This window comes from Motacilla alba, chromosome 1A, assembly GCF_015832195.1.
Source record: "Motacilla alba alba isolate MOTALB_02 chromosome 1A, Motacilla_alba_V1.0_pri, whole genome shotgun sequence".
Taxonomy (NCBI): domain Eukaryota; kingdom Metazoa; phylum Chordata; class Aves; order Passeriformes; family Motacillidae; genus Motacilla; species Motacilla alba.
In genome coordinates, this window is record NC_052031.1 from 37,324,152 (window position 1) to 37,348,808 (window position 24,657).

Sequence of the window (24,657 nt, forward strand, 5' to 3'; positions counted from 1 at the left end):
TTTCTTTAAGGAATTTCTCTAGGCACACAAACAGGTCAAGGCCAATACATCATATTTAAAAATAGACCTCAAAGAAGAAGTTTGCAAAATTCTTTTTATCCTCATTCATCTCCAATCTGACCATCACTTGTAATCTTTTCTCTGCTAAGGCTATCTCACGTTGTGGGGATATATGCTGCACCTTTAGTCTCTGATCTAAACTGAACTATTAGCTCCAGCACTGGGGTGCCAAATTGGTGCTTGTTAGCCATTAACACCGCTGGAAGATCATGCTGTCTCTGAACAGCTGCAGGACTGACTACCTGAGCCTTTCAGAGAAGAACAGGTACCATCCTGCAGCAAGGCTCCTGCAGTGTCACTGGGTGGGTGACAGTTCAGGGCTGTGTCACACAGAGCTGCTGCCTGTGTGGCATCACTCTGACCCTCTCTTCTCTCCCTGTCTGCTCCCTGGGATATCCCTGTGTGCTGCACCTCACTTCCATGAATATAACAGGAATCTGATTTTCCAGTTCCGGGCAGTTGCACTGATTGTGGGCAATATAACTGTTTTTGAAGGCGATCTTCTTAGAAACCTGCCTGGAAAGATGTGCAAGCACTCTTGGCCAAGGTCAGACGAGGTCCAGTTTTCCCTCCTATTGTAGCTCCCTGTGTGGCAGTGGCAAAAGTAGAGGACAGAGCAGTGAGGCACTATGAGGAAAATACTCTTTACTCAATGAATGCTGAGCTAAATGTTGGAAGCCGTTATCTGTGATAATGCCTGGAGCACAGAGGTTGCATCAGGTTCCCACAGCAGTGCTGTGTCCCAGGTAAGCCACCATCCAAACTTTCACAGAGATACCAAAGTAACAACGATCTCATGAATAGGTGGAGAGAGCCATGGGTTAAAGGGAGAGAGGTTAAGCTGGGACACAGGAAGAAAGGGAAATGGTCTTCTGCTGGCAGAGGATATACTAGGCCAGCTACTCATTGTATAAGGCAATGAGACAAAAGATCTGACAGAATAAATGGTGTCTATTTTTGGCAGGAAGGAAATTGCTTCTGCATCTTTTACATAAGCAGGGGAGTGCTATACATCTTTGTTTAAAATGAAAGATTCAATCTAGCTATCCAGATCAGCCAAAATGCTAGTAGGTTTCATGGATATCTTTAGAGATAGATAGTGACTTGGAGATGTCATGCCTGTGTCCTTTCTACGATATCCAGAAATGTCCTAGCAGCTGCAGATTTCTTCTGCAAACTCTGAGGATCACGGGGAGGCCATGAGAGACTCAGGGGAGGGTGTCAGTTCCCTGCCTGTGCATGTAAGGCGTGGACTTCCCTTTGGGACAGCAGCACTAGGTCTCATTTGGAGTGATGTGATGGAGCAAGGCAGGGGGCAGATCCCCAGCCAATCTGGATTTCAGTCACAGAGGTGACAGTGCCGACTGTGTGCACCAAAGTTGTTATCTTGTTACCATAACAACGTGGCACATCCTCTTCAGTCCAGGCACTCCATGCCTGGTGCGCAATGCTCAGCAATTGCTCTAACAAGATTCACTTTTATTTTATTCTCGTATTATCTACTGTTTGGGATAGAGAAGGAACACAGCCATTGGGTTTTCTGATGCCTTTTGCCAGCTTGTCCTAAAACTCCCGGGTACACAGGAACAGAATGTCCAGATGGCACAGTTTTGCATTCCTATTTTGAAGATTTGGAAAATAAGTGCATGGCATGTGTATATCCATGGACAGAAAAACACGTACAAAAAATAATTTAGCATATCTGGGAATTGAATTTCACAGTTTGGTGGGGTTTTTTTGTTTTGTTTTGTTTTGTGTTTTTTTTTTTTTTTTTTTTTTTTTTTGTTTTTTTTTTTTTTTTTTTTTTTTAGTTTTAATCATTGTTAGTAATAGAAAATATTTCTGGAGTTTTGATAGTGTGGTGTCCCCATAGTATGAAGTGACTGAAAATTGGTCTGCTCTATCAGTAATGTGACATAAATTTTTAGTGCAAACCATTCTTCACTGCAAACTTTAAATCCTCCAATTTTTTCATAAAGGGTCAGGGTCAGGAATAACATGCAAACAATGCCTTTTATTCTGTGTGCTTGGTCTATGCTCTCTTATTCTGCAGACACTGAAGTGTCATGGCACAGGAAAATGTGAAAGAAGACATAATTTCAGTTGTGTGACATCCCTAGCATTCAGGAGGACTTTTGTGTGCCTAATGTTTCATACAGGCACAGTTCTTTACCATTAGTCAAGTTCTGTTATTTTATTTACTACCTCACTATTTGGTAGTACTTAAAGTAATTTCTATGGGACCTGACTTTTACCCTAATTCTCAAAAAGACCAAAACCCTTTTAAGGCGACTCCAATAATCTTTTAACACCTTGTCCTAAAATGCTCTGAGGGTTATTAGAAAGCAAGAATAATAACATATTTCTTTTTAAAATAATGAGACATTCATATTATGATTTTTTTACACTTTTCTCAGCTAGGTGGGTAAAATATTTTCCTGTTGCCATTTCTGAAGGAAGCAAGAAAATTCTTGTTCAAGAGCAAGTTTATATGCAATGAGAAGCTGGAATAGCAACAGCAATCTTTGTAAATCCTAATGAAAGCCATAATCCAGAGGAATAAGTCTGCTTCATAACAATAAATCATTATAATTGCCACCTACTCTTTCAAACCCACAGATCAGCAGCTTCAAATTTTCTCTCTGCGTGTATATATATATATATATATATATATATATATATATATATATATATATATATATATATCACCCACTTATGATTCCTAACTCAAGCATCAACGTCAGAATTTTAACCACAATGCCTTGAGGGCAGATGGTCAGCATATTAGTTTACTATTCAGCTGAATCAGTGCTCCCTCCAGTTGGTTTCTTCATTCAGCATGCTTTCTTGTGTGCTATTAGCTAGCTGTGGCTCAAAACCTCACAAATAATCATAATTCCCTTTAAATATTTTGAGGAAATTTTTTTGAATAATCTGCCATGAGTAACTGGATGCATTTTACTCCTGCAATATATTTCAGGTATTCAGTATTTTTTTTTATTTTGAAACAATAGTTCTCATATTTACAGCCTTGGTGGATTAGCAATGGGATGTTTCTAGATCCTGTTGGACTTGTCAAATGCTGCCTCTATTATTAGCAGGAATCTCTTCACCATAAAGTAATTTGAGGCAAACAACAACAACATAAAAGTACTTATTTTCCCTTACAGGAAACCTCTTTCTCCTGTATGACCAAATTACAGTCTGCTAAAATCAACAGACAATAAACTAGATGAGTTTTGAGGACTTATAGAGTAATTCTGGTGCCTAAGCAGTCCAAAAGTTAGGTGCTCATTTTCCAAGTTCCGAAATGCTCATTTCACCTTTTTTCAACCACATAATTAATTGTACCAGACTAGGTTTTTAAAAATTAAAACTATGTTATCATGAGGTATTTCAGTATTTAGTTTTTTGAGCGTTGAATGAAATATACATAGCAAGTCTTTGTTTTCTGATAAGAACAGGACAAGGATCACACACTTGAAAATACAGTGCCTAATTTCTTCAGTGTTTATGTCATCATTTTTTGATTTTGGACAGCTATTCCATGCCACTACTGGCAATGAGAGTCATGATAGATAAAAAATTAGGGAAAAAAAGTGAATTCTCAACTTGTTTGCATGAGAAAATTTAGCTAAGTTCAGGTCTTGGGAACAAAGGAAGTGTTAACACTCCTCTGGGCTGCTCTCCCACTTCAGCTAAGAAGCTGTGAAAAAACACTCTTTCAGGGCTTGAATGTGAATGAGTTGAACTCTCCTGTAACTAGGAAATCTTTTCAGAATCAGACAGAACCGAGCAGGTTTTCAGTTGGTCATATCTCATTCATTCCTTCACTCCTTATCCTCCACATGCTGATTCAGCTTGTAACTGAGCATGTTAGGGCTTTTGAAGTCTGATCAAAGATCCCACACTGGCTGCAGAGAGGTGGAAAAGAAGGAAAGCACCTTGTCTTTTGTGCTCATCCTAGTTCCAGACTTTACTGCTCCATCACTGTCATCTAAAACAGAATAAAAAATGAAAATTCCTCTGGAACTTGGATGGTATTTTACTTGTTCAATCCAAGAGGTTGGCTAGTGCTAAATTATTTTGTTTTTTCTGTTCATATGGTGATTGCTTCCCAAATCCTACTGCCTCAGCTCCCCAGTCCTAACCAATGCTTCTATCTAAAATGCCCTATGAGAAATATTGCTGAGTACACTTGCATCACTACTCATGTGGGAAGAAAAAATTACGTGTCCCATGTCTAAAGACCACACCTTATGAACCACTGATGCATTTTTAATCTTCCCATGTCATTGGAAAAATGAGGGAAGGGGAAAGCATCTTGTCATTAAACATTGCTCTCGTAAGTATGATCAAAAGCCTCCTTTTAGTATGAGGTCCATGTAGTTCATGTGCCAGGAAGGACTGGCAGGGAAGGACTCTGCCCATGCTCAATATTTTGAAAGAAACAGAAATATTTCTATAGTCTCCGGAGTGATAGTAGTAGTTTAAGGTAAACTGGTAAAACAGACCTGGGTAAACAGTTTTCAGTTAACAAACTTAAAATTGTCATCAAGATACATTTTTCCATTGAGTTTGGAATAAGCTGGACAATGTTTATATTTTTTATAACTCCTATGTCTGTTGATCCCTAAAAGTACCTGTACATTCAGTTTTAATTTAGGGAGGTAACCTCGATTATTTTTTTTTAATCAAATGCTGGGTCATCAGTCAGTGACTCAAGCTACACCTTCAGCTCATGACCGTTAGCCCACACTTTTATGGGTTTGTTGGTGTTTATACATTGATTGCCATTTTTCCACTCCTTCCACTTATCCCTAAATTGCTGAGCGGGATGAGGTTTTTAGTTCTGTTCTTTTGAACTGCTCCTCAGTTCTTGTGAGGAAGAAGAGATGGCTCCCATGCCTGTTTTCCATGCCACAAAGCTTTCTGCAGGAGCAGCCCTTGAAAGGATAAGATAAGGTTCTTGGTAGACGTGTGTATAAGTAGATCCCTGTGCCTTTCCCTTTGCTTCACAGGCCACCTTCTTCAGCAGCAATCTCTCCTCTTGCCAGGGAGTGTAGCACCAGGAAAGGTTATAAAGGATTTCTCTGACTGGACACTGGTGTCATTTCACTGCCCAGCTCTCCTATTACTGAGAGTTTCTCACTGTCCACATCTGATGTCAGTACTGAAATATACCAAGCTGACCAAAATGCTTTTACTAGTCAGCAGCACAGTACCCACAAGCCGGCGTTTTTCACTTATCTCAGTGGTTTTTTTTCCTGCAGAGGGAAAAGCTAATGGTTTCTGTATAGCTTCTGATGCAGGGTAAAGGCTGCATCCCGCTGTCATTTCATTTCAATTCACATTGCATCTTGTGGTTGCATGTCAGTCAAAAATTATTATTTTTATTATCTGCAGCATGGCAAACAATGAGACTGCTGATCTGCAGCAAACTCTGCATCAAGCCTCGCACTGGTTTGTCCCAAGTCTGTAAAAGGTGGGCAAAGTTCTGGGCATAGCCTAGGGTTTGCAGAGTTCTGTTTTTCTTCATAGCCTTTTATTTAAATGGCTGCTGATAAATGAGGTACAGAAAATGGCATTAAAGTGACTCATGATGTCAGCAAACATTGCTGCTTGGAAATGTCACATTGCTGTCATTGCACAGAGAGAAAAGGACCCGGCGTTGGCTGGTTTGTACAGTCAATAAGGAGAACTGATCCTTTCCTGCCCTTTGCAGAATAGAAGTTCTTTGGACCAGGAGCGATAAGGAGAGAAAAAGAAACATACAGTTGCATTTGTGTTTGTTAATAATTTTTATATAAAACAGAAATAAATATTTTTGTGACCCAAAATATAGTGCATTGAAATGTTCCCTGGTGAATGATTAGAACAACGTGTAATCGTGTCTGACGAGCAACATGAATTCATTGACAACCAGCTGTTGAGTCTTACATATTTGATCTGTTTCTATTCCTTATGTTTTATTAATGCCATCCTTCAGTTCTAATAATGCCTGATTCTGTGCTTCTCAGTCAGCTACAGATAAATTAATTTTCTGGGACTTGTTCCTAAGGAAGAAATGATGTGGGATTGAACCTGTCATTCCTGAGGAGCATTAACCAGGCTTTGGTCTTGGGAGAACTCTTTTAGATCCCTCCATGCAGCAGACTTTTTATAAGCATAATAACATACAGTAAGAAACTTATTCTGTGAGCATTGTTGCTTTATATTTTGCTGCACTGAAGTCTGGTAGGAGAAATAGGACCCCAGCTAGGATATCTCTCTGTGATAGTGCATGGGCATGCCTGGGGCCAGGTAGGGAGGATGCAAGGACCCCCAGCTCATTGCACAGCAATTAATGGGCAGAAATACAACTAATCACCAGGTGTGATAATGTATTACAGCTCTGTAGATTCAGTGCCTCTGGTCTATGTGTAAACCATGATGACCAGAGCTCTGGTCAGCATAAAAAGTAAAGACAAGACAGGGGTGAAGACTTGCTCACACCCTGCACTTCCTTTGCTGCTAGAGGAAATCTGAAGATGCTGAGAGGAAGCAGGGGAGCTTTGGCACTGGCTCCATCAGGTAGCCTGGTCTCAGTGGATGTGGGGATGGGTTTTGCTGCCTGTACAGCAGAGCATTGAACAATCAGTGCATGGGCTGTTATACCCACACCCAGAGCCTCGTCACAGCCCAGAGCCGCTGTCACTGCCACAGACCCTGTCACCACGTGTTGAACTCTGGTTCTATTGGATTTGGTCTATCCTGGTGTCTGGATACAGAACCACTAAAAAACATGTTATGAGGAAAAGGACATATGGAGGCAGGAACCGTGGCCTGACCTGATGAACTTCTCATTTCATTTAGGCTGCTTCTGCTGCAGCCAGGCTTGGCAGAGAGGGAGTGCATATCGTTCTTAGAGGTTTTTTGTTATATGCCTTTTTCACCTACTTTTTTTTTTTCATTTCTTAGGGTTTTTTTTTTTTTTTTTATTCTTCTGTTTTCATTTGTATTTGTTTCAAAATATACTTGATTTAAAGCTAACAGATTATTCTAGTGGGATGGTTTCCTGGGGGAGGGGTCACCATTAAGGCAGAATGGGCAGCCCAAATATAATGAAAATAAATGGCATTTGCTCATGTGTAACCATCTCTTGTAGAAACCCTACCTAAGTGTGCCTTGGTGTTTCGGGGATAAAATAAGCCAGCCAAAGTCTCCCCTTTATTTATCTTACAAGCAAGAGATGACACTTCAGATATTGTTTTCTCAATTTGTCCCTAAAAGCAAACACTTGAATGGGGGCTCTGTTTCTGCATACAAAGGTCACAAAATTTGGGCTGCATGGCTGCAAACAGCAGACTGTAAACCTTATGCTTTTGTCTTTGGGATAGCATACCTTACAATGTCAATATGTGTTCTGCTAATCAGATGAGTGCTGTATCCTTTTGCATGAAACATCTATAAAGTATGCGTCTCCCTTTGTGTTTTAAAAGCAGTTTTAGCCTGATGTTTTAATACACTGGCGTATTGCAGAATTGGTGTCACACAGCATGTCTTCATTTGTATTTACAATGTTACACCAAAGAACTATTTTGTTTTCACATTGTAATGTACATTTGTGAGATGCTTTTCTGGAGTAAAAATACACAATCAATGCTTTAAAAAATATTGCTTGAGGAAATAATTTTATTAATCCTACATACAATATCCTTCCTGTCATATAGTGGAATTTAGATGGCAGAATCAATAATGTAGTATTCACATGGGAATTGCTAATACACAAATTAGTGCATGGTGCTTCTGTACTTGGTAGAATAGATAGCCTGTGTTTCCTCAGCCTTTTATTGCTGTGCAATCAAAGAGAATTATGGACATAAAAAATCCAGTAAAATATAATGGAATATTTCATGAATTGCAATGTTTACTAACAAGAGAAGAAGTTGCTCTGTTCAAGTCGTGGCTGAACAGAGCAGTAAGCAATATTTAGGGTAGTAATAAAAGGCAAATTATCAATGTTTTCCTTTAAAGCCTATCATGCAGGTAAACTAAAATCTAATGCAATCTGGTAACATTAATGCGCGCTCCTTATGGCATAGAGTGTGAATACTGGAATACTAATGGTTTTTCATTTTTATTCCATATAGCAATATCCTTTTGTGTTATTGAAAATATAAGGAATATAAATTAAATATAATTGAATAATTTAATTTCTAATCGTTACAGAATGATCTAAATATACCGAACAAGATCCTGTGACTGCCTGCTCTAGTAATTGCTCAGTTGTATGCTTATTTTCATAATCAATGCATTACTCAGACTGTCTTTGGTGGAATTTATTACCTCATTTTCTGTTTCATGGTACTTAAATATGCAGTAGGCAGTCCCACAGAAAATTGTGATCTGTAGAGCAAAGAATCATGGTGTCAGAGGTCAGAGTTCTTTGTTTTCATTCCTTTGAAATCACTCTTTAATATTCTAAAGGGGGCAAAAAGCATGTAATTTGCATTTAAAGTACAGCTTTCCTGCATTACGTCCCCTTGAATGTATCTTTTGGGTAGTGGACATTTATCATAGAATTCCTCTTGACTCTGGAAACAGTGCAGAAGGTAGCTGAAGAACCTTTGTAACTGTGCAGTACAAGGCAATAAATCTGAAGCTGCCTCAGGATTACTATGGTAACCATGCAGACTGTCGGTCTTCCAGCCTTGCTGAAAGGTAGGTTCAATTTTCAGCTCGTCAACTCCTCTCCATGATTTACTTGTTGACATCGCACATTTGATGTAGTAGTGTTAATGCCCTCTTGCAGCACAAGGGACTAATACTGACACTGTTTTATATGGCAATGCACCGGAGCGGCCACAGGAAATCATTTAAAATTGTAGAATTGTATTCCTGTCAGCAAATGCATAAAGTGGCATAAATTGCCAGATTTCGAATCCTGTTTTAAGCTGCTTCAACTTTGTATGGGAGAAGGAACTGTCTTCACATGGCAGTGCGCAGTATGAGCTTAGAAATGAGGTTAAAATTGCCTGCTTACTTAAACATTTATGAGAGGGGATATGTGCAGGTCATCCAGGGGTGTGTATCCCTGTGCTTGAACCCTTTTTCAGTTCCTTACTACAGAGATGGAGAGGATTTTGGCATGCAGTAGGGTGATTTGTCTTTTTTGTCTTGTAGTATTCTCCATGGAAATGATCTGTGGTTTTAAATAAGTATGGAAAATGCTGTTATGCCTCAAAACAGATTACTTGAAATGTTACGTTTTGCATTTACCCACCCACTTACTTTCTCCCTAGGGCAGATTGAGGCTGTGTCAGGTGAGCAAAAGAACCCAGGGACTGCTGACTGACATCTTGATATTTCTGGTTTTGAAGATGTCCCCCGGCTTTTCGGGGTCAATCCAAATAAGAATGGTGTTTAACTGATCCTAAAGTGCCTTTGTTGCTGAAGAAAGGAGAGAAACGTGTGTTAGTTTTTAACACTGAAATACATTCAGGAACACTGAGACTTGTGAAGACTGGTTTACTAAGAGTATTTGTGGGTGTGGATGTGCATGTGTCATATGGAGTGTAGTTGGATCCTTTCTCATGTAGTTAGAGGTGAAATCTGGTTTTCTGAATGGGGATAAAAGCAATTTAGTCTCTGTTATCATATCTTTGATATGAGTGGATTCTTCTTTGTGTATTGACAACCAGAGCCAGAATTTAGCTTTTCTCTCCATAAGGGTACTGATCAAATTTAACGTCCCTGCTCTGATTTCTGTCTTCAAAAACACTGTAGAAACTTAGTAGATTTTTTACTTCCTCTCTTTGTCAAATTTAGTGGAAACTGACTGATTGTTGCTAAAGGTAGCAGAAACAGGAGGGAGTTTGTACCCCCTCACATATGCCACTCTATAAACATCTTTGGAAAAAAACAAGTGGAGAAGAAAACTTGGCATAGAGCAATTGATATTCTGTTAGTCCAGTGTCCTTTGAAGTGGAGCTTCTTGACTAGAAAAGATGTGGCCCAGTTTGAAATAACTCTCTCAAGCCAAACCTTTTGATGCCTAATCTTGTCATTCACCCCATCTTTGATTGTAAGGAGGATTTAAAGATGTTCAGTTTGAAGGATCTTTAGATATGCATTTCTTCCTTTCCCTAAAATATTCCCTAAGATTACTCTCAAAACAGTGTATTCATATTCAAGAAATAAACCAACCAAAGCACTGCTGATAGTAGTGGTGATTTGAAGCAACGTATCTGCATAAAATGTTACCCTTCTCCTGCTGTGAAATACTCTACCTGCTGAAAAATATTTGTTTGCTCTCCTTGGGACACTACTGCTATTTATCTGCTGGTAATATTCAGTTTGGTCAGTGTGAACACCAGATGAAGATAACATGGAAAACCAAGAAATTGGAAATGTGCTGTCCTGTACTCCTTCTCGCAGCTGAATCTGGATTGTCTTCTGAATGGTACGAGCAGAAGCAGGAGTGGGTTCCTCATCAGACAGGCAGTGGCTCAGCCCACATGCTCAAGTTTCTGTTCACTGAGAGCTGGACTAAGTGACCTCTAACTGGCTATACAGGTGGTTTTTTGGTTTTCATTTCCACTGGTCCAGATTAGTTGCTATTATTGGGAAGCACAATTTTGACCTTTGCTGGCTGCTAGATGCCCTTCCAGCCGCTGTCTCACTCTTCCTTGTCAACAGGATGGGGAAGAAAATAAACTCATGTATTGAGATAAAGAGAGGGAGGTAATTCATGGATTACCATCATGGGCAAAACAGGCTTAACTTGGGGGAGATTAATTTCATTTTTTCCTAGTTAAAATGGAGTAGGACAGTGAGAAAGAAACACAGGATTAAAAACGGCTTTCTCCACCTCCTCCTTCTCAGGCTCAGTTTACTCTTAGGTTTTCCACCTCTTCCACCCCCCAGCTGATGCAGGGAGATGGGGAATGTGGATTGTGGTCACTTCGTAATATTTCATCTCTGCTGCTCCTTCCTCCTCCCACTCTTCCCCTGCTCCAGCCTGGGGTTCCTACCATAGGATACAGTCCCTCATGAACTGCTCCAGAGTGGGTCCTTCTAATGGGCAGCAGTTCTTCACGAACTGCTTTGGTAATACCAGTCAAAGCTTATAGTGATCAGCACAGAAATGAAGACCGGCACGTTTCCCTACAGGGCAATGACTAGGACATAAGAGAAGTGGTGGACATGAGAAGGTATCAACTTTTGACTTTATGCTGGCACCATATACACGTTATATGTGGTAAAATTATGAAGGAACGTGTGTTTCTTCAAGGATGGTCTTCAAAAATATCATGTCTTCCTTACCTTAATTAGACAGATCTCTCCATCCCATGTGATGACTTAATCTCTTGTTTAAGAATCGGTAGCATATTGTAATTTAGGACCATGGGCTTTATGAGGAAATGCTGGAAGAATATGAGCATTGCACTTTTTAAGGGATAGCAAGAAGGAAAATCTGAGAAAGGAATAATGTGTTTTTGTTTAAACATTTGATGGTGATAGATGTTGGCTAGTGTTGCTTTCCAGACCACAGCTGCTTGAAGGCAGTAAAGCTTTTTCTGGCAGGCCATAGCTAGAGCTTTGTTTGAGACATTGTTTCTTGGCTATGCTATTAAGTAGAAACGTAGTAAGCATCCATATTTTTACAGTCCTAAAGCTCTATCAGGTCTGAGATTTAGTAGATATACGTACCTCTCTGGAGGTGGATTCAGTTCTTGTTGGAAAGCTGCTCGTAGTTTACTCTGGATATTTTATGTATATCTCAAATTAGGAATGTGCCTAATAAAAATGTGGTACCATTTTATAATTAGAGCTATGTTCAAATAATATTATTTAGAAAGGTACTAAGACTTTGAAAATAATGCTGGTTTCCTAGCTTGAACATGGTAGATAATTTAGCAAAAATCTTCTATTTTCTAGAATTGTAAATCTTCAAAGTTTATCCTTTGCCATAGCATTCAGTTCGGAGATCTGAACTTTTGTTTAAAGAGAAAATGGTCACTTGACTCTTAATGCTGCAAAAACACTCTTAAAAAATGTGAAGGGAAGTGTGCCTTCCTTCATGATCTTGACAAGGTGAAATATGAGAACCTAATTTGAGAAGTTATTAACTCTGAAACTTAGTGCTTTGATAATTTTAAGGCTTGCTCAACTACTTCACAAAGGACAATGCTGTCCTTTTTAGTGGATGCTGCTTCTTTGCTGGCCTGTATTATCATCATTAATAGCTATATTGATTCAGTCACTTATTTTTGTGTTTAATTCATTACAAAGTGCAACCACTGAAGAGGTTACATAATCCAGAAATCTTGGTGCATTAAATTGGAAGCTGGAAGAAGGAATCTATAAAATGCAAGGGACCCTTGCTTCCTCTTCATCACATGAGTTGTCTTTGTTTTCTTGGTATTTCTGACATATTGTACACACTATCATTTGGGTAGCTTTTGAATTTTCTTCTTCCCATCCATCTCTATGTGTAGCTGCCAGGAATTTTTTGTTTGTTTGTTTTGACAGCGTTATTGGCTCTACGCCATTAGATTCCTGCAGTACTGCAGTAAAAGGAAACCACTGAGTATATAGGAAAGCATGGGTGAAAGAGAGACAACATCATTATTTTCCATGTTTTTGCAGTTACAGAACTCTGATGCATTCACTAGTGCTATTTATATATGTGCCACTAAGCAGTCAATAATATCTCAGTTTTAAAATAAAACATGGCTTAAAAATTCTGTAATAAAACCAAATGCACTGAAATGTGCATTTTTGTTTTAAAATAGATATTTTTGGTTCCAAAGACTATTTCCTCCCAATGATGGAGCTGAGAGAAGTAATTGTTTGCAACACAAATTTATGACAGTTCTTCTTCCAAAGTGTAAAGGTTTGGAAGGGGTGGAAAATGGAGGTAGGTGGACATTTGAGTCTTAAATCATGTGGTATATCAATAGATAGCTGAAGCATTACAGAAGGGGGTTTAGGGGGATGAAAAATGGAACAGGTGCTTTACAGTGCATGCAGACATGAGCTGGCTTTCTTCAGGTTGGGAATGGGACTCGGTGCTCTGAGGTAAAGGATGCTTCTAACAGACAATGTTTCTCATGCCCAGACACTTCACAGAGTGGGCAGATGTCATGTAAGTATCCATGCTGGCCTTGGTTCCCTGGGAAGAATTGGCAAGGCCAGAGGAGCCTTACTTCAAGGACATGCTTAGAAGAACTCCATGGGGGATAACCTGTGCCTGAAGCACAGGGGTTGTCCTCATAATGGAGAAGTACTTGGGGAGAAATGCAAAGAGTATCTGAGAAGGGATAAACTCCAGCATGAGCATACAGTCACCTGTAGATTTAAAAAAATCCAATAGTTACTTCTCCTAAGAACACACAATTAATCTCCCTCTATTACAGGCAGATAAATATCGCGTTTTGTAGCTAATTTGAAGTTTTCTTTATAAATTAATTCATTTGCAAATCATGCCATTCAATTTCCCTGACATGCAAACCAAAGCTCCTGAAAATGAAATGAAAATGTTGTTTTAAGAAAAGGTGGACAGCAGAATAAATCAAGTATGAGGACATCGTTGTTCCATGGCTCTTTCCCTTTGGAGAACATACAGGAATGAGATTTAGAAAAGGGGGAGGCAGGGCGTGCACGAGAGAAATATATGGTGGTGACTGACAACGAAGGCATGAAGAATAAAGGGACCCATGTTTTCAATTAACTATGTCCAAGATCAGGCCTTGAAAATATGAGATAGTCTCTATGTAAGCTATGCATAATTTTTGCCAGTCGGTGTCCAAATGAGACAATATCACAATGTGCATTAGAATGAGTTGCCAGAGGCAAATGCTTGTGTGATAAGTCCCCTAAGGGAATAAAGAAAAGAGCCAAACTTCCATGGTGTCAGCTGCAACATTTCATTTGTTTGGCAGCCATTTGCCATTTGGGAAGCATGCTCTGCATGTTTCAGAAACACACCCTTTACACCCAAGAAGAAGGGGCAGAGAAATGTAACATAGTAGGCTATGTATTTTTGTTTGATTCAAATGGGTTTTTTCAAGTATTTTGCTTTTGGGGATGTTTATCACTCATATATATAAATTTTCACTAATTTAATACATTGCTAGTCAGTACTGTAGAATCTAAATTTGTATCTGAATTGCCTTTTCTGTGATATTTTAATGATCTATTACAGTCATCTATACATTTTCCATATGGATCTCTTTTAGTGGTAGGAATAAGAAAGTGTTTGATTTGTACCTGAATCAAAGATGGATTCTGCTGATAAGGAAAATCCAAAATAGGTTAATTATAGCTTAATATTGGCTGGTGGGTATATCTGACACTACACATAGTACAGAGTATCTTGTGGATGCTGCAGGTGTTTCCTCTCCATTCAGGAAGGTGCAGCTAGTGAAAATACCTTGTCTTTGAAGGTATTTCAGCTCCTCAGTTGCAATGAGCTAAATTTGCTGAGCTTGTTGATTCATGTGCAATATTGTGCTGGAACATTCTCTTAAAGTGAAATCGATTTTTTAGACATAGTCTGACAAATTTTCTCTGTGGAAGTATGCATTTGCTCTGCATTTAGGCTCCAATTTCAGAAGCTCCATATTGGTCTGAAGTGTTTGCTTTCTAACAGCTGTTAGACTGCAGACCTCTCAGTCATGGTCCCAGTAGGAAAATGACACTTTCTTTGAGATAAATCTTGATTATTAAGTAGTTGCAAAGACTGACGTATTTGCCCCTCTAGCCCCTGTGAACATCTCAGTGTGAGGCTTGGCTTTGTGCATAACATGGTTTGAGTAGAGGGTGTGCTCAGTCCCACGCTTCCTCCATCTCATCTGTTCCTCTGGCTTACATTGTACTGGGTTGAGCAATCTGTGAGTGCAGAGTGAGTCAGTTCAGCCAACTGACTGGATCGACAACCTTTTGGCAGATAAATCTTCTGCCAGGCAGGTCACTGCGCCAGCTGGTGCCACACTCGCATGGCTGATGCTTCTGATGCTGGGGCAGAGTCTGGTGGGAGAGAGCTTCTTTCCATGGCAGCCCATAGTTTCACCAGCCTGGGTGTAACTTTGTACTGAATTTCAGGATTGGTGCCTGGAATCTGAGGCCTGGTGAGTGGATTTGATGAAGTCATTTGTTATGCAATTCATGCTGGACTGATTTTCAGTCTCCAGAAGCACTGAACTGTAACTGCCAACAAGCTCTGAAATTGCATTTGTCTTTATGAAGGGGTTTTTGTCTTTTTATATTATGTGTGATTAAAAGCTACAATGAATAATGTTAAAGGGTTACTTTTTTTCTCCCCTATTCATTGCTACCTGTATTTGTCAAGGTATTGATGTAAAGTTAGCTAGTTTGTATTGTCCTGGATTCTCTGTGCAGTTTTCTAAAGTTAATTTCTCAGAAAGTGTTTTCTTTTGCCCAAGGACATCTCCTCTATTTATTTTTGTTTTGGTTATTGCCCACAAACAAGTAAAGGAGAATTAATGTAAACAGGTGGCCTTTTGTGTTGCGTGAGAGAAGAGGAAAGTGCTCTTTCAGTACAGACCTGCATAAGCTCTCGTGCAGCTCTTTCCAGAGCAGCAATTACAGGCAACCGCAAGCACTTTACAGAACACAGAGATAAAGCAGCTGTTCATGCAAGGCAGCTCCTGAGCCCAGAAAGGAACTTCTGATCCCTGGGAAGTCCTGAGATCACTGTTTAGGTGATTGGTAGACTCTGTAGATCCAGGTCATTCCCTGCGCGATGGATGATGCTCCAAAGTTTTCGGGTGCATTACTCTAATATTTGTTCCCATTTTGTACTTCCTTTTTAGGTTTTTGGTGGAGAGAGATCTTTTATCCTCTAAGAAGAGGGAAAGAACTTGCTTTTTCTTATGACATTTATCTCCTCTGGAAATTTATTACTTTTCTTTCTCTCTTTAACAATTTTGTTTTTCTCTTCCATTAATGCTTTTATCACTTACTTTAAGAATTCTTGCCATCCACTTTTCTTATTTGTGTCGGTATTCATTTTTTTAATTTGAGGTTAAGATGTTTCACTTTACTTCCAAAGCCCTCCTAGTCGTGTATGGACTGATGCTTTTACAATGCCAGTTTTAAGACACTTTTGCAAAACTTTCATTACTCAAGTTACCACTTGAGTGCTTCCTCCAGCCCTTGTCTGGTGACAGTCCCATAAGTATCTGCAAACATGTTTTGGGGGTGTGTGTTGAGTATGTTTGTTTTCCATCAGATTCCTCCTGTTGTAATATTTTAAAACCAATGGCATGCTGGTGTGTTGGCTGTTGTCAGACATATACTTTCTCTCTTTATTCAATTTCTCTTTCCCCTCCTTTCTCATTTCTTCCCACATGTTAGTTCTCTAAGACAGGAAAGTTAATTTTGATTTCTTTTGAAGATAATCAGACCCAGCAGGGGCTTGGTCTATGATAAGGATCACCTAGTTGCTTAGATGTGTACTACTAACTGATACCCTCAGTCCAAGGAAACCTTTCCTGCAGTACCTATTCCTCAGCCTTAGTACTTTATTTTCCTTCCAGCAGTTTTTTTACCCCAATCTAAAAATTGCCACTGTTGTCATTTATACAAATTTTGGAAAACAGTCACAACTCAAAGAAGTCTAATTATTTCACCCAAAATGAAAAAAAAATTAAAAATCAAGTATCTTGTGTGTTCTTAGTTTGTTAGAATCTTAATAATGGTGACTTAATTACAGTCATGATTGGAAGCTCTCTCATATGGAAAATGATATTTATACGTGTATGGAAAATATTATAGAAGTAGAACTAGGATTTTGAGGCTGACAGGCTGTGCTTGAATAACCCCGCTGAAAGAATTATCTCTCTCATTCTTGGGATGGCAAGTTTATCTCACCCTCCCAGACTTCTCTATTCTCTCAATTTTATGATCTTCTTCTGCTCAGTAACAAGATCAAAATATTCCTCCTGTTCTCTTAGCATTGTCACAGTTCTATACTATAGAAATTTCTAAGGTCACAATTGCACTTTTAAAGTTTTCATTGCTATTTAGTGAAACTTGTTTAAAAACAGCTTGATGAAAAGTTGTCTTAAATTCTTCAATTAGGAACAAGTTATTTCTAATAATAAAAGTAGTAATAAAACAGAATATTATATTTTTTTAAATCTTTTTTTATATAAGGGACCATGTTTCACTGTGATCATTGTACTTGCCTTATACATGTATGAAATCAAAATTTTTATTCAGCAAGTGCTGCTGAATAAAAGACTTTGAACCCTGAAAAATCCCATATTTAACCTGAAGCACTTATGTAAGAAAATCTCAGTAATAAAGCTTAGCTGCTTAGTATCTCAGTATAAAAATGTAACTTTATGTGAAAAACACTGCTGCATTTGGAATCAAATCTTGGACATTATCAGATGATGCCAAAATGCTGATCAAGTAACAAAGACAGTGGATAAATACAAAATTAGTCAAGATCTGTGAGATACATTAGGTGATTTCCCCAGGCAATGTTGCTTATTTTATGATGATGGTATTTGCTGAAGATTTTTATATGCATATATATTAGCTCTTTTTTATCCTGTCAAGCCCTTAGGACAGTTCATAATCCTTTGGGTTGTCCTTTGCTTTGGTTTTTCCTTTCCTTGTGTCACATCTCACTTGAATCAAGTGCATAAAATAAACTTTGGATGCATGCAATGCTGATTCTGTTATTTTGTTCAAGACAGTCTTTCTTGCTTTATACAATGAAAGTGAAACATCCTCTGCTGGACCTCCAAAGACCTTTCTGACATGTTGCGCACTATTCCCTGATGTTGCACACTCTGTATTTCATAGTATCTGTTTCACTGCCCAGTATTATTTCATTCTCTTTACTGATCTCCATCTTCTACTTGTTTCTTCTTGCCTGTCTGGTTGTTATAAAACCTCTCTTTCCCTCTAGGAAAGAGAAGCTGCTTGAGTTCAGTAGTTAACTGATGCACACCAGATCAAAGAGCTCAAGATGGTCCCTTAATCTGAAAGTTCATTCAATTGCAGTGTATGAAAGACTCCTGATACTTCCTGGACCAAAACACAGATAGTTGCCTCATGCTATTTTTGTAATATGTTCAGGCATCTACTTGTAAAGACTCTAGATATTGACACAAATCACCCAAATACTTGAGCAAAGATGGAAGATCATTCCCTCATAGTGTGTGATAGGGACAGTGCTGGATGGAAAATACATTTGCTTTGTGATTTCTATGCCAATGGGAGATCTCTTTCCTAGCGTCACTGACATTCTATACAAGGCATTCACTCCTTAACTGGGGCCACTTCTCTCCTTCCTGCCCTAGACATCATAACAACAGATTATCGGCTGAAAAGGATGGTTCCAGATGGATAACAGAATTTCAAAAGTTGTATGAACAGGAGTGGCTTGAGCCTTGCAAGAAGCATGTGCATTGAAGGGCAGAGAAGGTTTTTAGGACAGTCCTCCAGGAGCAGCACCAGTCAAGTGGCATTTTCATATCAGTCAATATAGCTCTAATTGTGGTTTAGGTTAATAGAAGCTTCAGTCATGAGCTAAGACAACTGTAATAGTATCATACATATTTTTTTCTATCATATTCCCTGCAGAGCAGAGCTCTTCCCACCATTTCTTTCCCTTTTAATCCAGCTTATCCATGTTTTCAGGCTATGAAATTCATCCTTGACTAATAATACTGATAGAGAAAAGACTATGTTTAATACAGTTCTCTGGTTGAAACATTAGACACTGTTTTTCAGCTTCCAGGAAGAAATAAAACAAAACGGTGTTGAAATCATTTGTGACAAAGCAGGAAATGGCTTGGGCATGCTTTCTTACTCTTGTCCTCAAACATGATTATGTTCTTTTCCTTATTGTATATTGCCTTATCAGCATGAGGATTAGACTTAGCAATGAATAAATTATGAGGAGAAAAGTGAACTGCTGTCCAAGAACAACGAGTCTTATTGGATAGTGCATTCAGGAGGATGTTCAAGCAATGTTAGAGGTCGTTTCTGACTTCTGAAGTGTATTGTTCTAAGACAAGAGTCTGTCCCTCTGACTTTTTATGTTCTCCACTGTTCCTGCTGTGTTCTTTGTGTAAATCCATTGGAAAATTTATAGCTCCATGTGAAGCATGTTTAATATTTCTGCTCGGGTGTGTTCCTGAAGTACTGGCATCCCAAACTTAGCATATGCACAAGTTGGTACTCATAACCTGTGTGCAAGGGTGTTGACAGTAAAGGTTTGCTCCTGTCACTGTCCCTGGGAGAGCCAGGCTCAGCCATGTGTGATTAGATATAGGGACCCAACAGCTTTGTGGATGAACCAGGGTAACTCCCCACCACTCATCGCTATTGGTTGTACCAGTTGTAGGAATTCCTTCTGTTCTTTGAAGACTAGGAGAGCAACGTTTCCAAACCAAACTGTTCTGTGATTCTCTGAGGTACCTACTTCTGCTCCCATGGAGCTTTTAAGCAACAAGACAGCCCAGGCTGGGGGGCTTCATGGCTGTGAGAAGTTCCATTGAGGTTTGGCCTCTTCTCTCAAGCAGCTAGAGAAAGGACAAAGGAAAATGGCCTCATGTGGCACCAAGGGGGGTTCAGGGTGGATATTGGGAAAGATTTCTTCACTGAAAGGGTGGTTAAGCATTGAAGCAGGCTCCCCAAAGAAGTAATGGAGTTACTTGGGCATGTTCATACAATGAACAGACAGGGCACTTTGTGATATGGTTTAGCAGGCATGGTGGTACTCAGTTGGAAGTTGGGTTGGATGGTCTTGGACGTCTTTTCCAATCTTAGTGATTCTGTTCTGTAACACTGGAGAGTTGAATGTTTTCAGATAGCTTCACCCTGCAGCTTCATGCAAGAAAGGGAAGCTTGACCAGCTGATTGAAGTCTCATCTTTAAGGGATATCCAAAGCTGTGCAGACCGCTCAGACACGCAGCACCATGTACTGTGGCTCAGAAGACTGTGTGAGGGCAGTAGAATGTCCTGGCTTAAACCCAGGTGAAAACCCACATTCGTTTCTACAATGAGAACTGTCAGAATAAACGTTTGGCAAGGGGAAGCAGCCCCACTGACGGCAGTGGCAAGGAAGGAATTGCACATGTGGTTGGCACTTTGCAGTCACAGAGTTGCAGGAGGCACCCTGTGAAGTTCACAGCTGCTACCTCTAAATCCTTCTTGTGCTTCCCTGTGGTCTTACTCAGGGACTCTGCTTCCTAAAAGTAGTGCTGACCCCTAAAGGGATGCAGGGGCACATGGGAGGGAGAAAGGAGCCATCCCTGGCCAAAGAGAGAAGTGTCATGCTACAGCTTGGATCACAGCTATTTTTTTCCAAGAGGGAGCTGGAATCACGACCCCATCTATCCAGCCTTGAGAGAGAGCAGTCTATCCCCAGTGATTTTAATCATGAAGGAAAGAGACCATTTAACATTCTTCCTCTGTGCCCTGGAGTCCTTGTAGAGAGGCCAGAAATAACTAGCCTTCAATGCTTTCCAATGCAAATTTGATTTATTTGTTACTGCCAAAATGTGTACTTTCAGTTTTGTTTACATTTGGAGAATTGTGGTCTTAGACAAACTGTCATCACTTCCAAATAAAATAACCTATTCCTTGATATTGCTTTCAAACTTCAAAGATAGACTGAGGGGCTGGAAGTGTCAATATGTTATTAATTTTACAGTGGCAAGTTCCTGGCACTAGTCATTCAGATGAAGAACTGTGATAAAGTGGAGCAGTTTAAAATTACAGCAAGTTCAAGGTAGATATAGTACCTCATTCACAGTATCTTCAGGCAAAATACTGAGATGAAATTGGTGAACTTTGGTTGATTGTTTGTTAATCACTGGACTGAGTTGATGAAATAACCTGTCCTTGCAAGGCAGCATGCAGCCATTCATTTCTATCTTATCATTCATGCAGTTTGTGCAAGAAGGAGCTTTTAAAAATGAATTAAAATTGATGCAAGTAGTAGGTAGTGCAGATGCAACTCATGTGAATTCCAGCAATACCCATTTCACTGGGGCAGGGGAGACAAAACACACTTTCATTATCCCACCAATCATATTTGATGAAGATGAACTAGATTAATGTGATTATAGACAGGAAAATAGCTCTGAGGGAAGGGTATCACCTTGCCTTGCAGTTCAACCCCCCAGAGTGCTGAGCAGGGTTTGCTCATGCCCATGGAGAAAAGGAAGTGCCAGTACAGCAGTGAAGTAGCAGGAGTAGTGCATCCCTCCTCATGTGTTTTACTGAAGTCTTTTTACATATACTGGCATCTCAGCACCTCTTTTCACACAAATTTAACATGAAATGTCCATGTTTCAGAGCCTCTCTGAAGCAATGTGATTTTTCTGATTTTCCTGAGTGGTTACCTTTCACTGCCCCTATAATAAGCTTCCAGTTCATTGGTGGTGGTCAGAATGCTCTTTCTCAAGTCTCCGACCCTCTCTGGTGTGTTGCTGCTGTCTGGAGTGAGAGCCATGCTCTGCTGTCCCATTCCCATGACTTCATTATCTACCCCTTTCTTGCAGTGGCTGTGCTGCTTTTTACACTATAAGCTATTTAATCCATAGAAATGGCAGAAGACTCCCAAGTTTTCCTGCATGAAGACGTTTTGATGCTCACACACAGTGCTTGCTCTCATTGAGGAGGCAGTGCTGAGGGAGGAGGTGGCCCGAGGAGTTGGGGACACCTTACCTGGTGGGCCCATCTGTTGCTCACCCAAGTCACCTGAGTTCAGCTGACTCTGCTGAGCTCAGCTTGGTACACCTGACATGTGAGCCTTGTAGCAGTGTCCAAGCAGGCTGCAGAGGAGGGCACAGAGAGAGACCTTGCATTGCTCTGGCAGTGCTTGCACAGAAACGGGTTGGACCCCTTCCTGAAAGTATTCCCATCTCCTTCTCCAAACAGCAGCAAATACAAATAATAATTCTTTGTACATATACTCAAGGAAGAACCCCAGACTGCTCCTATTTCTACAGCTGAGGAGGGAGCCATGTGTGATTCTGAGGAGAGTGAGGGTGGTTGTTGCGTATAGGTAAAGCCTTATAAAATAAGGGCCTTGTTACCCTTGTAAAATCATGGCTCAGGCCTGCCACTTAGGCTGAATAGAAGGGAACTATGGGAGAGTGACTCTGCTGGAACAGGGGCAGAGAGAAGTGAGAGACGTGAGAGACAGGAGAGACATCAGAGACTTGCTGTGTGACTGCTGCCATGTCCGCATCAAGGCCCCATCATGGTGTATGGGGGTTGGTTGACTTGGGCTTGTTGTGCCTTAAAACTGTTAACTAACTTAAAACTGCAAACTAACAACCAGCTAGCTGCTTAAAAAGGCCTGGTTTTTGCCAATAAAGAGCACTCCTTTGCACCTGCCTGGGGACTCTGCGTCATTCTGCTTCGTACAGGTGGGGTGTGCAGGGGCGACCTGGGAATAGCAGCTCTCACTCTTCTGATGCATTTGGAGGACATGGAGGAGCACTGTGCAAGAGACAGCCCTGAGAAGAATTTGTGTTGAGAGTCCATGTTGAATTTGCAGTATTGGCAGCACAAACAGTGTACTTTGATTTGCAAATGGCTGCATTCTATATGCAAATTACTGAAGAAAAGATAAATGTGGAACCCCACAAAGTTGCTTTTAGTTAATGTCAGAATGGAATCCAATTTTAATGAATACAGCCTAAACTTTTAAAGAGCTTTCACTTAATTGGAAAAATGTTTATTTGCTGCATTCATCTTTTTTTCTTAACGATTATTTGAGATGTGCTTGGACTATATTGCATAACATCAATAAACATTTTAGTAGCAATATGTCTGGATTTGTGTGTGTTTCAATAAGTTTACTTTCCTGTTTTTATACCAGATTGTAATGCAGGAACTCTATTATCCATCTTGCAGCCTGCAGAATAAGCAACAATTTAATGACTCACTGGGACTAATTAAAAATGAGTCTTGCTGTTCACTCCTTATTTTCACATAGACAAATTTGGAAGTAGTACATCAAACCTTTAGACACCTTCTTGTCCTTTTATATATTCCACCTGTGAAAATTGCCTGCTCACTGCAGATACTTTCAGGTCAGAAAGTTTTTCTCCTCTTTACAAGATTGTGAGGTCAGTGTGCAGCTCTTCACAAAGGGAGACAGTTTGCTCCCAGTCTGGTAGAGCAGAATCTCAGCTGGGCTTTCCATAAGATAAGGACAAGGCTTTGGCTGTGTAAGAGGCTAGACACAGAGGGAAAATTGCTTTTTTATGAACAAATGGAGCTGAGAGGGTGACAGGATGGTTTACAACAAGTTGAGAGGGCAGAGGTGCAAAGGGCAAGAGATTGTAGCAGAGAATGGTATTTGGAAAACTTATGCATTGAAATGCTAGAGAAGTGGATTTTCATAGAGGCAGAGGATTTTCATAGACAAAGGGATTCACTACTTAGATTTTTGTATGGCTGTGGTCCTAATTTAAATGACAGGAGATTGAGAATATGAATGTTAAACATATTCTCTCTTCACCACCCTCCCTTGCCTTTTGTGTTTTTTTTTTCCCATGGTAGTATTTTTCAATTAATTCCTCAATTTGAAAAAAAAAAAAAAAGTTTTTCTTCTTGGACTATATAAAAGCCTCTAGAATTAAACCACAAAGTGTTAGAGCTATGTGATTTGTCATGTTGAAATAAGGTTTTATTTTTGTACATAAAGGAGGTGATATCAGTCTCCAGATCAAAAGATCTTGTTATCCATTCAGTCCACCCAGTCTGGGTTTTATGAGGTTTCTAATTTTTTGATAGCAAGAATGACATAATAAAACAATAATGAAAACCATTTAAATCAAACTTACACCACTGGAAAGAGACAGAGGCATAGGACAATGTTTCAATTTATTTAATTCTAATTTTACCAGGAATAACTGAAGATTTCTTTTATCCAGATCTCCAATGTCATTGAAGCTTTAAGACAATATACTTACTGCCTATGTCTGCCAGTAAAATTGTAATTTTTTTAAAAAATTTGGAAATATTGTGGATTTATGGCGCTCCAAATTTCTATGGGAAAGTAAACTATGATTAGGCAGGCATGAAATCATTTTCCCTGCCAAATGAAATTTGCTTTCACATTATTTACAGAAAACAATAAGATCAAAATAAGATCAAAAATTCAAAAAGATAAATACCTTTACTCATTAATAAACTAAAATGTATGTGATGACTAGTTTAGCAACAGCTTTCTCCAGCAAGCTTTCTCAGTGAGTCTTCTGGCACTCTGACACAAACACTGAGATCTCTAATGGAAGATACCCTGACTCAGACATGTTGAGTTCATTGAACTGAGGATATAGATAATGAATTGTTTAAAACATGGGGGGAAATAATGTTGCATGTCCTCTTCTCCCTAAAACGGTCAATCAGTCCTGAATACTATTTTTCTTATTTGATCACTGCCTGGAGACTATCCTTTCTAATTTTTTTTTCTCAATAAACTTTTATCCTCTTTCAGAAGCAAATTAGAACATAGATCTGTGTGAAGAGCAGAAACTGCTAATTTATCTGGGCAAGGGTTAGAAGCCCTTAGAAGGGTGAGAAGGCACCACACATTTTAG

At 39.5% G+C, this 24,657-nt stretch overlaps 1 protein-coding gene across 4 annotated transcripts in view; it reads left to right on the top strand.

Annotated features, from left to right (window-relative positions):
• NAV3 (neuron navigator 3) overlaps positions 1 to 24,657 on the top strand; it is a 509,706-nt gene that overhangs the window by 15,497 nt on the left and 469,552 nt on the right. Inside the window, exon 1 of one of the 4 annotated variants that reach the window (XM_038153425.1) lies at positions 14,437 to 15,176. The exons of the other annotated variants lie outside the window; for them this stretch is intronic. The gene's annotated coding sequence lies outside the window, so the exon portion shown is untranslated. Of the gene's footprint in view, positions 1 to 14,436; positions 15,177 to 24,657 lie in introns of those variants that run through there. 4 annotated transcript variants of the gene reach the window in all.